Raw genomic sequence first — 15188 nt, 5'->3', positions numbered from 1 at the left:
AATTTCATTTTAGGTTGATTATATATGGGTCATTTGAAAATGACTCATATTCTAAAGTGTATTCTAAAGCTCAAAACAACTATTACATAGTAATTTAATGAAAACTAAATAAACTGGCAAAATTATATGACCATGTTCACTGTGAGTCACAGATAATGTTTAAGGATTATTGTAACAGTCATATGTAGAATATGTTTTCATACAGATTTTCAACTTTGTGAATTAAAACACTCTGGGCAATACATCTACAGTCTCGAAGCGACTTAACCTTTTTTATTTACTATATGTTTCACAGTGGACTGAAGATGAAGTCATAGTTGACTGTAATGAAAAGGATGACACAGTGGCATAGGATAAAGGCCTATAAATATAGAAGTGAGTGATCTTAATAAGGGTATATGTCCTATAACTTCTAAAAGGCACAAAATGAGAGACGGGGCTTTACAAACACATTTCCATAAGTCCCTGTGGTATTCCACAATCTAAACACATGAGTTTCTAAATTGAAACAAAATAAGCAAACAGATGGTCAAAACGCAGTAGGGGGTGATTCCATCCACAAACACAATTAACACAAGCTCATTAAAAATGCAAAGATCTATTTCAGGTGTCAACAATTCTGCTACCAAGATTTTTACACATTTTCATCAACAATATCTTTGGGAGCTTAGTGTTAACATCCTAAAGTAGAAAAAGACATAACGGATAAGTATCTCAGAGGATCTGCCAAAATGTGTATCAGGTTTGTCTCTCTCTCTCTTTCTGTCCCTGTTGCTTTGCCATATAAAGACTCATATAGCCTATAGATATCTATCTTCTAGATCAGGGGCTTTCAGTCTTTTTAGATTAAGGAGCCCTTGGTGGACAGAGACAAAGTAGGGAACCCATGTTATATACTATATAGAATCAAATTAAGTGTTGCATTTTAAGCCTAACAGCAGTAACTACGTTTTATAAAGAATGCGTCAATAGACTAATTTCACGATCCTTCAGGGCTGTGCAATTCATCAAAATAACATCAAATTCACAGTGTGGTCATATGTGATTATTAAACTACAAAAGGCTGCTCTGTGTGCATGAGGCAGTGCTAATGATACCAAGGAGCTCACATGATACACTCTTTTCTTCAGCAGTCTCAGAGACGTTCGCATGCATTGTGAAAGCAAAGCGCTGCAGATTAACACATTCACACAATTAAACAAAACTAAAGTTGGGACACGGCATCACAGAAAATAAGGAGATGACAGCGTTTCCTCAGATTTTTAATGAGAAACATTGCAAACATTTAAATACACACTGACGATGCAGTGCACTTTCATTAAAAAAAATATATTACTATTGTACAAAACAAATATAATAATCATAATAATAATAATAATTAAGTATATTGCATTATAATAAGATTCAACTAGGCTCAATAATGTGAATGAACTTGTAGTTTTTTCATTCCCATAAATGTTTTAGTAAAAATATATGTAGGTAAATATATACGATCAACACACACACAAACATACTCCTATATTTCTGAATACAACACTGCAGTGCAAAGATCAAAGGCATTCATCTGATAAACACCAATGAGAGAGAGGGAGGCGCATAAGAGTTTAACTGAACAACACTAACAGAGCCACATAGTTACAGCAACACTATTGCAGTACACTCAGGGAGGGGAGAGAAAAGGAAGAGACTGTGCATTCCGGCTTATGCAGGTCTTTTCCATTCCCTCACATAGAGAGAGAAAGTTATAAATCCAGGTTGAAGACTTTGCCTGGAGCAATGGAGAAATAGTGGAGTGAGTCACCTTAAAAAGTAATGTAAACAGGTGCCTGAGCACTTCAAAAGCACAGTATCAAAGTCCATCCAACCTGCTACAGTGTGTTCACACCTCACTTGTGTGAATGTTATATGAGAATGTATAGAGTGTATGCTTCACCAATAGGGAAACACATCTTGCAGATGAAAAAATATTCTGCACTTAGAAATCAAGATACAAATACAACTTAGCTTTAAATATGCATCTACATCTTGTCTACCACTTTGTTCCAGTAGTTCTGGGACACCTCTGGGACGACGTATTATGCCCACACTCAGAAGTACACACAAGAGTCTTGTTACCCTCGGTTTGAGGTAACATCAACACTACATCTTTCTGCTAGTATCTCTGCCGTGCGACAGATCTGAATGGGGTTCCCTCCTTCTCTTTGATGAAATCCTGCTTGCATTCTCTGCATTACATATGCATGCTGAGTCTTCATGGAGTGCTGAGATGTTGAGAATAATTGATTATGTATTTTTGGAAAGATGCCCAAAACTGTCACCTCATTCTGCGAATGAATAAAGAACTTGTACCTAAAACAAAGAACTGTTTGTGTTTTCATACTGTTCAAGAGCATTTAAGACAGACCTGCAAAGAATTAATGTTCCAGTAAATGCCACGGTCACACACACTCACATTTCAAAGTCATTTAAACTTATACTATTGTAAGTCAACTACAGAATACAATCCCAAAAATTGGAATATGACATGTGGATTCTTACCAGGCTTACCATTCTATTTTGTCTATAGATTCTCTGAATAGGATACAAGGAGTTATATCCCTGCCTACAAACATCCATATTCAGTGTTGGCTGTGCTCATTAACTCAGGGAGGGAGGGAGCTCTTGCCATCAGAGAGGAGATGTAGAGAGAAGATAAATCCTGCTGGACCTACAGGTGAGTCGATGAACAGTCAAATTGAGAACAGCTCTAACTGAAAATGAAAGGTCTAGATGTCACTGGGCCAAGAGGAGAGAATTAGATAAGGTCTAGGATGGTCTAAGGCAGAGCGGGGCACAAACTAACTAGCAGGGCTAGTTGTAACACTCATGGTTTAAACGTTTCCATACACGTTGGTAAGACAAACCTTCATTTGTTTACTTATTGTCATTTCAACACCGTGTAGTTAAAAGAAATTGTGGAACATTTTTTAAAAACTTTGGAAGATATCGCCAAAAGTTCATTTTAAAGTAGCAAAAGTAAAAATTCACTTGAAAGTAAATTCTCATCTCTGTTTTTACTGTTTATTTAAAATGAGGCAGATGTCATATCATTTTAATCTCCAATCTTTTAACTAGCATCTTCCTTAGTCTTTTAACCCTCAGATAGTTAGCAGATGTGACCAGCCAGTTTTAAATCCCAGTTACGCCGAAGGGGCATGTTGTAACACTGCGTTACAATGTGCCCCAATTACAAAAAACTATATGCAGTTCCATGCAGTCAGATATGTAATTTAAATAATTCCCCTTAATGCATGTGTGTGTGCGGGTGTGTGTGTGTGTGTGTGTGTGTTTTGTCATCAATCCATACATTATTTCAGTCAATGCTGTGGCTTTGTAGTGTATTTATTGTCAAATGTCCAAATTATTGCTATATTATATATGACAAAGATAATAAATGGCTTTTATTGACAAATTGAGTTTATCTTCTAGGCTTTTTAATTAGATCAGATACAGTTGTTAGAGGGGGATTTTAAGCTGTTATATGGTCTTGTTACAATGTGGCCCTCACCTGTTACAACGTGTCCTACCTATGGGACTCATGGACTCATTGTAACATTTCACATTCTTTTCTTCGAGGTAAATGGCGAAAAAAGTATACGCTGTATTCATGAAACAAGACCACATATGTGTAATAGACACGTGTGAAATTAATGTGAAAAAATAAAAATACATTGATCCCCAAGTACAGTTACACAATCTTAAGAAAACCAAAAAGTGTTAGTTTGAGCCCTGCTTTCCCCTAGTCATCAACCAAGGGGCTGGGGCTCACTTGGGTTTCAAGTTTCAAGGGGGCTGCAAAATGACTTAAATTGATGTAAAAATAATCTATATATCAATAACTTAATTGACATGCTGCTAAAACAACAGAGTGTAAAAATCAAGATGAAGGCTTACAACATGCAATCTGACTTTTTTTTTCTCACTCTGGTGCAAATGCACCGCTGAGTTCTCACATGGTCTTGCTTACAATGAATTTTCGCACAGCTTAATTTAGATCCCATTACTGCAGTCCTGCATTTTATTTCTTTTTTCCCCACTCGTAAACCTAATAAATTGCCAAATGAACACAAAGCTGTTTGCACAGACCTCTACAGTGTAGCTTTCAACCTTTGCCAACAAAAATGTACACATTTTTCATTAGTCTCATCAACAGCTATGGTTTTTATTGAATAACAAATAAATGTATTGTTATTATTTTAATATATTGGCACTCTTAGTTACTTTGAGGGGTCCTGCTAATGTTGTATTGACCAATGGGGACATTTGAGTCAAAAAAGGTTAAGAACCGCTGGTCTAGGAGGACTTTCTGAGGCTGTAGAAAAACAGCTGTGAAATATTGAGAAATACAGAATATAATGATATGGCTCGGGTCCATCCTTAAATGTACACTAACGGAGCACTTTGTAAGGAACACCAGTAGAAAAGCAAAAAACATCAAAAAACATCCAGTGAGCAGCAGTTCTCTGGATAAAACGCCTTGTTGATGAGAGAGGTCAATGGAGAATGGCCAGACTGGTTTGAGCTGACAGAAAAGCTACGGTAACTCAGATAACTCAATTGTAGTAACCAGAATAGGATCTCAGAATGCACAACACGTCAGAAGTGGATAGGCTACAACAGAATAAGACCACATGTAGCACTTGCTTAAGAACCATAGTGTTCCTAATAAAGTGCTTGGTGAATGTAGACATCTAATGCAGAGACTCTAAACATCAATTACTGTTCATACTGTGGAACAAGAGCAAATCTAATGCAGCTCAGAGAAGAATGAAATTACAATACTATTCTTGTGTTTTCCGTCTGAAACTAATGATTACAGATGATGTCTTGATCTGAGTGCACAGTAGAACTGAATATTTTGTTTAGCCTCCTTAATTGGAGAGAAACAACATCAACATTATCATCATCACTCTCTCAGTTTGACAAAGAACAAAATGTATCGAAACTTTCCAAATTAGAGACCAATAAAATTGAATCACTCGCCGGCATGTTTAAAATCTCTCTGCAGCATCACACTGCAGTTTGTTACTGTGAAAAGAGCCTCAGGTACAACTGTCTGTTGATACATGGAGAAGCATTAAAGCATTCAGGGTGCACAGGAGCTAGAGGGTTTCCTGCTCACTGATTAAAAAACATTTTATTACAGTTTTATTTCTATGTCATGTCACTTCTTATCTGGAGCTGGGACCAACTTCAGTCAAAGCAGGTGACACTAGATGCCATTGTAGCATAATTAAACTCTGAGGATGAGAGTGATAATAAGTTATTAGGACTTCAACACCCAAGAGCCAAAGAGGCATCTGTTTTTATCCCTGCTGTCTTCAAAACAGAGTTACAAAAGGCAACAGTCATCAATTCTATGTCTGGGTTAAGGTATTAAAACTGTGTGCAGTGAAAATATTAATTACAACACGCATTGCGAACTGGCATGTTGGTTAAGTGAAAAGCTACAATGTATTCTGGAAATGAAACATTACAGCACATGCTCATACATATAAATCCCCACAAGGAACACCTGTGCAGGCTTTTTTCTTCATAATGACACTATTGGCTGCTGAATTAGGTCCATAATCTTCATGCTAGCAGCCTTTTACAAGTATTCCAAGTACATGTAACAAGGAGATGAGATGATGAGGACATAGCAATGGTGTAAAAAATATTGCATTGGGGGAAGATGGAGTGAGAAATAGACAGAGAGTAGAGAGAGAGAGAGAGAGAGAGAGAGAGAGAGAGAGAGAGAGAGAGAGAGAGAGAGAGAGAGAGAGAGTTCTGCAGTAGGATCTTGCTGAAGTGTGTTGTGGTCAGTGAGTGTGTATGAGACCTAAACCTAATGTTCAAAAGTAATTAAAGATGTTAAGTAATGCCTTTGCCATGTAAATCTTTTATATTATGCCAATAAACCTTGGATGAAGATAGAGTAGAGAGCATGAATGTGTGAAGCTAGTGCAGCAGGTATTGTTGACTCTGGGAAACATGGGTAAAGATGAAAGACACACATCTCCTGCCAAATTTTCCCACAGAGGACACTCATAATGCTCTACTGTTTCCCTTTGTTTCCCAGAAACACTCATAACATGCTTGACATCTCACAACAATAAGCAAACCCTACAGAATCACACTGATGTATGTATGAGTGTGGCTATTCATGCAGTGGAGGATTATGATGGTGCTGTCTGATGCGAGAAGGGTCTGCATGATGCTAGCCAATGACTGCAATGGACATTATTTACCACCAGAATGGTCTGTGAATCCGCATGCTCTCATCTCACATCATGACTTCAAGATTAGAGTGACCAGTTAAAACTGCTGAACTGAAAAGTGACTCAAAACTGCCACATTTCCTTAAGTCCTTCTCTTTCTTTCATTCATTATTTTCAAATGCAATACAATTTCTGTGCCTCTCTCACACACACACACACACAGAGAGAGAGAGAGAGCGAGAGAGAGAGAGAGAGAGAGAGAGAGAGAGAGAGAGCGAGAGAGATGAAGCCACATTAATTCAAACCTGTTAGGACTGCTGTTACCAGATTTGAGTAGACTATATATGCGAGGCCAATGTTTTACTACGAGGACCAACAGTTCACTCATGCGGTGTGCTGCCGAGGCGCGCGCGTGTACTGCTATTGTTGTCTGACAGCTGCTTTTACGCCATATCTTTTATTAAAGACACAAATATGTAGCGCATACGAACTTAAGATTCCATGCCTTTAACGGTTATAGTACTCTTTATTTGACTTTTTTAAATCACGAGAGAAGATATGATGAACAGTTGACAAAAACAAAGCATGTGACAGGGGACAGCGCGGCATTAAACGCTGGCATCGGTTGCCACAGAGCCTAAACAAGGACATAATTGAATTTGCGCTGTATACAGTCCGTTATGACAGGCGGGTGGTAAAAATCAATGGACAATAGCATATGGCAGTAGTAGGCTATCAGATGGTCAGCCAAGCAATAATGCGACGGTCCATAACATACCTTCATAATTCCAGCCTTCCCCCCTCGACGTATTGCCTTATGGCTAGAATCCTTACAAACAGTCTATCAATATTGATTGCCTATCGGAGTCGCAGGTGACTGCAGATAATGCTGTATTGGAGGAGGCAGCAGCAGCAGCATCGGACTAAGATTACATATCCATTGCTATGCGCGGCTGATGATTGGCCGGAGAGGGAGGACAGTCCAGCGCGGAAACCTCTTGCCCTCAGGGCTGCTCTGCTAATGAAACATGGGACAAAATTACGCTGCATTCAGTACAGCCCTGTCTTTGCAGGTTTGACATTAAGGAAGCAACGATAAGGCAGCCAAGCGGAGGCGAGAGGAGGAGGGGGCAGGGACTGGGAGGGAACGGGTCGCCTGTTCTTGGAAGCGATTGGACAGCGCCGCGTAAGACTGGGAATCCATGAACGCGCCGTGACTCCTTACCCAAATACTTCAATCAAGAAGTCACAGATGAATTGATAATGACAAGGACTGCATAACTCTCATTATGTATGCCAATGTTCTAATTTAAATAAATAAAAACAATTGCGTGAAATATGAAGTCATAACACTTTTATGTATTGTAGTTACACTTTGGATGACTCAGAATGAAGATAACTTGTCAACATATGTGCGCAAATGATATAATTAGGCTAATTTGTAAATAAAATCTCATGTCAGTTTCTTTCATGAGAACCCAACTTCATAGCGATTCTCCTCAGGACCAACATACTATGAGCACGCTAGTTTAAATCAGTTGTTTCGTTTAAAACCGTCTCCTTGGTACATTTTAGTCGATAAACAGTAAGTGGATGACACTCGGGGTGGTCTGCGCGCTGCAGCAGAGCCTCGTTGATCTAATGGGTCCATTTGAGCTGACATCAGCGATACGTTCACTGTTTACGGTTTGCTATGACGTCAGCGAAGACTTACTGAAAAGATTCGTAACTCTTTTCCGTTCCAAGTCCACGTTAGGGGCCGTTCACACAGAACGTGTCATTGCGCTAATCTAGACGCAGCGCCACGAGCTGAACGCAAATTTCTCGACTCTCGAGAAGCGTTTTTAACACTTGAAGTTATTTTTTAACTTGACACGGCGTCTATAAACGACCACACGAGACGATGTAATAAACAGACGTCCGTCTAACGCATATTTTGATAGGAAAACAATTGGAAAACAAAACGTGACAAGACGTTGTCTCCTTACAATGTATCACGTGAGCCACCTTGCTACAGTACGAGTTACAGCATTGTGTTATGACGTATGCTGTAGAATACTGCATAAATAGTAGCCTATAGAGATTCTAGAATATCCATTATTACACTACTATTTTGAGTAGTTTTTATTTTTATATTTTTAGTGTAATGTGTGTGTGACTTTTACGATAAAAGTCATTAACTTTTATCGTAAGCGTCATTAACTTATGCACACACTTTATCCATGTGCTCTCTCCGGTTGCCAAGGAAACTGTGTGGGTATGGTGGATACATTGCCAGGCATGCAAGCTGCAAGCACCACCCACCCCCTTAAGCAAGACATAATATTTGCTTAGATTACTTTTCAATACCTACAACTGCCTCATAAAATAGATAATAAAATATTAATTGGAGTTTACAGACACAATGGCATCGAGCTGTTCATGAAAAACAACAGAGTTTCTTCAATAATGTTCACAGCCCTCCAGTATCATAAATAACATGAGGCAATTAACAACTTTCTCTTCATTACAGAGGGGATGAGAGAGGGGTGATGGAATGCCTGTTGCAGTACCTTGTGAGATTGTGTGTGCTTGGCTGGGGATTAAAGTCAATGAGGTACCTAATAAAGTGCTGACTTTGCTCATTTTTAGTACAGAAGTGCCTGCTTACGGCATTCCCAGTGCACACCCGAGTATAGACTGTGGGAACAAACAGAGACATTCACACTTTCACAACTAAAATTTTTACAGCTAATTGAGCCCACAGAACTGAAACTATCACTTGTTTTGAGGCTGTAGGGCATATATATTATTCCTGCTAATATAGAACCACAATTCAAATTCATCTCCTTCACTGGTTAAATATAAATTAATCTAGGTGTTAATGATTACTTATCCGGGTCAGTGAATCCACTATATACAAACAGACAAAACCACAAGATTTGGTATATGAGAGAAAACATGTCAAAATTAACAGGTAAAATCCCTGTACGTCAGATTAAAATGCAAAATCTAACCCCCTTGGTTTTACATCAATGTGACACACATTAACCTCAACTAAGCTTTAATCTAACGTAGCACACCATGGTACTGCCAAAGAGAAAAAGAGGGAGAAATAAAAAAGAGCAAAAGAGAGGGAGGCTGAGTGAAGTACTTCATCTCTTCAGAACGACATAGCAGATAACTTTGAAGTTAAAAGTTTGCACACAACTTGCCAAATACATTTAAACGTAGTTTTTCAAACTCAGTCAAGTCCTGACATTTAATCGTAGAAAACATTCCCTGTCTTATGTCAATTAGGATCACAACTTCATTTAAAGAATGTGAAATGTCAGAATAATAGTGGAGAGAATGATTTATTTCAGCTTTTATTTCTTACATCACATTCCCAGTGGGTCAGAAGTTTACATACACTTTGTTAGTATTTGGTTGCATTTCCTTTAAATTGTTTAAGTTGGGTAAAACCTTTTGGGTCGCCTTCCACAAGCTTCTCACAATAAGTTGCTGGAATTTTGGCCCATTCCTCCAGACAAAACGTCTCGGGTTATGACTATAACCCTTGTTCCCTGAGAAGGGAACGAGACACTGCGTCGTTGAAAACGACTCTTTGGGGAACGCTCCTTAGCGTGCGCCTCTGAAGTATGAATGAAACTATTCCAATCTTGATTGGTGTTGCGTCATGACGTAACATGTGACGGCATAACCGGATGCATAAAAGTGACGCCGGCACACATACACATTAGCCTAGCGATGAAGCAAGCCGCTCTCAGGCCTTGAGGGGCGTGGCAGGACGACGCAGTGTCTCGTTCCCTTCTCAGGGAACAAGGGTTATAGTCATAACCCGAGACGTTCCCTTCCGAGGGAACTCGCACTGCGTCGTTGAAAACGACTCTTTGGGGAACGAATGCCCACTAGGCCACGCACCGAAAAAGGCCTGCCCTAGGGTGAAACTGAACTCAGGCACTCAGCTAGGACGAGAGCACACGTGCGCCAGGCGTACTAGGGAGGTGCAGACTGTAAAACCTGATGAAAGTGTGCGGGGTAGCCCAACCGGCTGCCTCACAGATCTCCTGGAGGGGTACTCCCGATAAGAGAGCCCTAGAGGACGCCATGCCTCTAGTTGAATGAGCTCTCACGGCCAAAGGTGAAGGCAAATTGCGCACCTTGTAGGCCGAGATAATAGCCTGAACAATCCAATTACTAATGGTTTGTTTCGAGGCAGGGAGCCCCTTCTTAGGTGACCCAAAACACACTAACAGTCGGTCCGACCTCCTCCAAGAAGAGGACCTCTCGAGGTAAACGCTCAAAGCTCTGACAGGGCAGAGCAAATGGAGCCTCTCTTCTTCTGCCGACACATGAGGTGGAGGATGAAAAGCCTGCAGGACCGTAGACCGTGCCGTGTTAGACGGCACCTTAGGCACATAGCCAGGTCTCGGGTGTAAAATGGCTTTAACTCCGCCAGGGGCAAACTCCAAGCAAGCTGGCGTCACTGCCAGGGCTTGAAGATCACCCACCCTCTTTAGAGAGGTAATAGCTAAGAGAAAAGCCATCTTGAACGTCAGGTCCTTGGGCGAAGCCGACTGAAGGGGTTCGAAGGGGGCCAGGGATAACCCTTCGAGAACCACCGCCAGGTCCCAGGCAGGAACCCTGGACCTGGTTGTCGGTCTCATCCTCCATGTACCACGGAGAAAACGAATGACCAGCTGGTGCCTCCCCAGAGGCCCATCACTCAGTGGTGCATGGAACGCCGAAATGGCAGCCACGTACACCTTGAGTGTGGAAGGGGAGAGACCCGCAGAGAAACGATCTTGAAGAAACTCCAGAACTGAAGCCACCGGGCAGTTAACTGGATCTACTTCATGTTCTCTACACCAAGTGGAGAACACATTCCACTTGAGGCCATATAATCTCCTAGTAGACGGAGCCCTAGAGCTAAGTATGGTTTCAACCACCCCCGCTGATAGACCAGCATTTAGGTACTGAACCCCCTCAGGGGCCAGACCCACAGTTTCCACAGCTCTGGACGAGGGTGGAAGACTGTGCCCCCCGCCTGAGACAACAGATCCCTCCTCAGAGGAATCTGCCATGGCGGAGCTATCAGGAGTGAAATTATGTCTGAGAACCATACTCGGGCCGGCCACATGGGGGCAACCAGAAGTAGACTGATGCCCTCTTGGCGGACCCTTTCCAGGACTCCCGGGAGCAGAGCGATCGGGGGAAATGCGTACAGGCGAAGCCTCGGCCAAGCCTGTACCATGGCGTCCAACCCCAGTGGGGCTGGATGTGAGAGGGAGAACCAAAGTGGACAGTGGGATGTCTCTCGAGACACGAACAGATCCACTTCTGATGGTCCAAATTTGTCCCATATCAACTTCACCACCTCTGGATGAAGTCTCCATTCCCCGGGCCTCAGCCCCTGCCTTGACAGGATGTCTGCTCCCTGATTCTGAACCCCCGGAATATACATTGCTCTGATAGACAGTATTTTCCCTTGGGACCAAAGAATTATCTGATGCGCCAGTCTGCACAGAGGGCGCGATCTGAGTCCTCCTTGTCAGTTCAGATAAGCTACCACTGATGTATTGTCCGAACGTACTAGGACATAGTAACCCTTGATGTCTGGAAGGAAGCTCCTCAGAGCCCTGAACACAGCCAACATCTCTAGACAGTTTATGTGCCAAGAATGATGATAGTCCTGCCACAGACCCCTGGCAAAGCGGCCGTCCATGACCGCGCCCCAGCCAGTGAGGGAGGCGTCTGTCGAAACGGTTTTCCGGCGACATGACGCTCCCAACACTGGCCCTTGGGACAGGAACCAAGGTTTCTTCCATATTAGCAGAGAACGAAGGCACCTGCGCGTTACTCTGATTATACGAAATGGATTCCCGCTGGGGGAAAACCCCTTGGCTTTCAGCCACCACTGGAGGGGCCTCATGTGTAGAAGGCCCAACGGTACAATGTTGGATGCTGCTGCCATGAGGCCCAGCAGTCTTTGAAATTGCTTTACAGTGATGGCCTGGCCTAGCTTTAACCCGGACACCATCGCCATAAGGGACTCGATACGTGCAGGAGACATGCGTGCCTGCATCGTAACAGAGTTCCACACAACGCCCAGAAACGTTGTGCACTGGGATGGTTGTAACACACTCTTTTTTGTGTTGAGTCTCAACCCCAAACTTCGAATGTGGCCAAGAACGACATCTCGATGCCGAACCGCCATTTCTCGAGACTGGGCCAGAATGAGCCAGTCGTCGATATAATTCAGTATACGGATGCCCTGAAGTCTCAGTGGAGCAAGAGCTGCATCCATACATTTGGTGAATGTGCGGGGAGATAGTGCTAGGCCGAACAGAAGAACCCGATATTGGTAAGCTTCGCCCCCGAAAGCGAACCTCAGGAACCTCCTGTGACATGGAAGGATGGATACATGAAAATAGGCGTCTTTAAGATCTATCGTGACAAACCAGTCCTCGGATCTGATCTGACTCACGATGACAGGAATAGTAAGCATTTTGAACCTGAACCTCCTCAGAGACCGGTTCAAAACTCTGAGATCTAAAATCGGCCTCAACCCCCCATCCTTTTTTGGAACTATAAAGTACCGGCTGTAAAGACCGGACTCCCTGTCTGAATGATGAACACGTTCTATGGCCTCCTTCAGCAGCAGAGATTGCACTTCTTGTTCCATCACCTGAGCCTGCTCCGGAACCACTGTAGTCTGCACCACCCCAGAGAATTTGGGGGCGGTGCCCGAACTGCAGTCTGTACCCTGAATTTATTATATGCAGGACCCATGCAGATATGTTGGGAAGATGATTCCATGCCTCTACAAAATCTACTAAGGGAACCAGCCTCTCGAGGCTGGTCTCGGGTGTTTTTCGAGCACTGTTCTCGACTTCCTGAAGCGGGATACCGGCAGGATTTGGTCGATACAGTGCTTGTGACCACAATTGATGTGTGTTTTTTATTTTTTGACGCGAACGGCACGGTGTGCTTTCGCTGGAGATTGGTGTGGCCCGAAGCGTCAGAGACGGCGGGAAACCAACATCGATTTCCTGAGGACTCCGCTGCGAGAACAACCTCGGTTGCTCTGCAGCGGGGGGGGCAGCCCTCCGAGGTTCTAACACCCCGGTTAGGACCTCTTCCCCGAACCCCTCCTAGCCTTAAGGACGTCCCTCAGGTCGGCCCCCTGGCTGGAGGGCTTCCGCTGGGAGCGTTTCCTCTGTTGCCAAGCTCCTGGAGGAGGGGCTCTAGAGGAAACGCTCTCCTTTTGCTCTGCGCGGTGCGAGGAGCTGACTGAAGGCTGGGGCTGATGTGTTTGCCCCACCCTACTTGACTTAGACTTGGATTTACGGGGGAGAAACTGCTTGAACGCCGCAGATTGTTTCCTCGCCTCCTGAAACCTGTCGACGACCGATGTAACGGCGTCGCCGAACAGGCCAGAGGGCGAGAGCGGGGCATCAAGCAAAAAAGCTCTGTCTTTTTCTTTTATTCCCGATAAATTTAGCCACAGATGCCTCTCCGTGGTCACCATAGCTGCCATAGAGCGGCCAATAGCGCGGGCCGTCTCTTTAGTTGCCCGGAGAGACAGATCTGCGGCTCTGCGCAACTCCGCGATATCTTCGGGAGTTGGCCCCTCCCCCTCGTCTAAATCTTTCAGGAGATCGGCCTGGTACGCCTGCAAAATCGCCATTGAGTGCAGGCACGAACCAGCCCGACCTGCCGCCATGTAAGCCCTGCTTATTAATGCAGATGTATCTCTGCAGGGCTTACTAGGCAGCGCCGGGGTTTTAAGGGAAGATGCCGACTCAGGAGAGAGGTAACCGGCTAAAGCCTCCTCCACACCAGGCATCTTCCCATAGCCCATATCCCGTGCCCCTAAAACATCGCTGTAATCGACCACACTGGGGGTGGAGACACGGGACGAATGTGGTTTATCCCACGATCTCGAGATCTCTTTGTGGAGATCGGGGAAAACGGCAAACCCCGGCGCTGGGGTTGTGACGCGTGCTGCAGGAAACGCTCGTCTAATTTGCTTCCGACGTGCGTTCCCTGCTCATTTTGTGGCCAGCTAATGTTAAGTCTGGCCACAGCACGCGTCACAACCTGAATCAGCTCCTCAAAAGCCTGGCCGAAAACCGGCGTGCTTGGCTGCTCACGGTCGTCCGCATCAATGCTGAGCATTTCCACTTCCTCGGAAGCAGAGAGCTCGAGCATTGGGACCTGATCGTGGGCAGAAGAAGCCGCGACGCGGGCTTCTGCACCACTCACAGTAGGCTCGGGATCCTCAAATGAAGAATGAGAAAGTGCCGCAGCAGTCTCATTCTCATCTGCAAGATCCCGCTGCGAACCCCACGATCTCAATCGCCGCGCTGCCTCAACAGACGCGGGACCAGAACCGTGGGGAACGCGAGCCTGACCGTGCTCATCAAAGCACGCCAACCGGGAGCGCAGCACTCTCATGGGTAGTGCTTCACAACTTACACAGGCAGATCCCTCGAGAGCTGCCTGTGCATGCTGCGCTCCCAAACAGTTCACACACAAATCGTGCGTGTCCCTACCCGTAATAAAACGAGGGCAGGGGTGCACGCACTTCTTGAACTGCTCGGTGGCCATAATTCTTTTAAATAGGACAAACAACACCAAATAAGACAAACAATATACATAGAGCGCTTGCTGAAGAGCGAAAGCTAATGTGTATGTGTGCCGGCGTCACTTTTATGCATCCGGTTATGCCGTCACATGTTACGTCATGACGCAACACCAATCAAGATTGGAATAGTTTCATTCATACTTCAGAGGCGCACGCTAAGGAGCGTTCCCCAAAGAGTCGTTTTCAACGACGCAGTGCGAGTTCCCTCGGAAGGGAACTGGTGTAACTGTGAAATGAGTTAAAATGAGAAAGATGAGGAAAATTAAGGCACATCATTTTTCTCAGTTTTATATCTCAAGAGAATAAACAAAAGAGAG

The 15188-nt window shown here is 43.9% G+C and overlaps 1 protein-coding gene across 2 annotated transcripts in view; it reads right to left on the bottom strand.

Annotated features, from left to right (window-relative positions):
- The window catches only part of magixa (MAGI family member, X-linked a), a 68690-nt gene extending 61408 nt beyond the window's left edge, over positions 1–7282 (bottom strand). For both annotated transcript variants that reach the window (XM_052094597.1, XM_052094598.1), the window contains exon 1: positions 7018–7282. The gene's annotated coding sequence lies outside the window, so the exon portion shown is untranslated. The remainder of the gene's footprint in view (positions 1–7017) is intronic.
- Between the last annotated feature and the right edge of the window lie 7906 nt (positions 7283–15188).

This window comes from Xyrauchen texanus, chromosome 27 (assembly GCF_025860055.1).
Source record: "Xyrauchen texanus isolate HMW12.3.18 chromosome 27, RBS_HiC_50CHRs, whole genome shotgun sequence".
NCBI lineage: Eukaryota > Metazoa > Chordata > Actinopteri > Cypriniformes > Catostomidae > Xyrauchen > Xyrauchen texanus.
The sequence above is the reverse complement of the archived record's forward strand: the minus strand, read 5'-3'. Positions and strand labels throughout refer to the sequence as shown.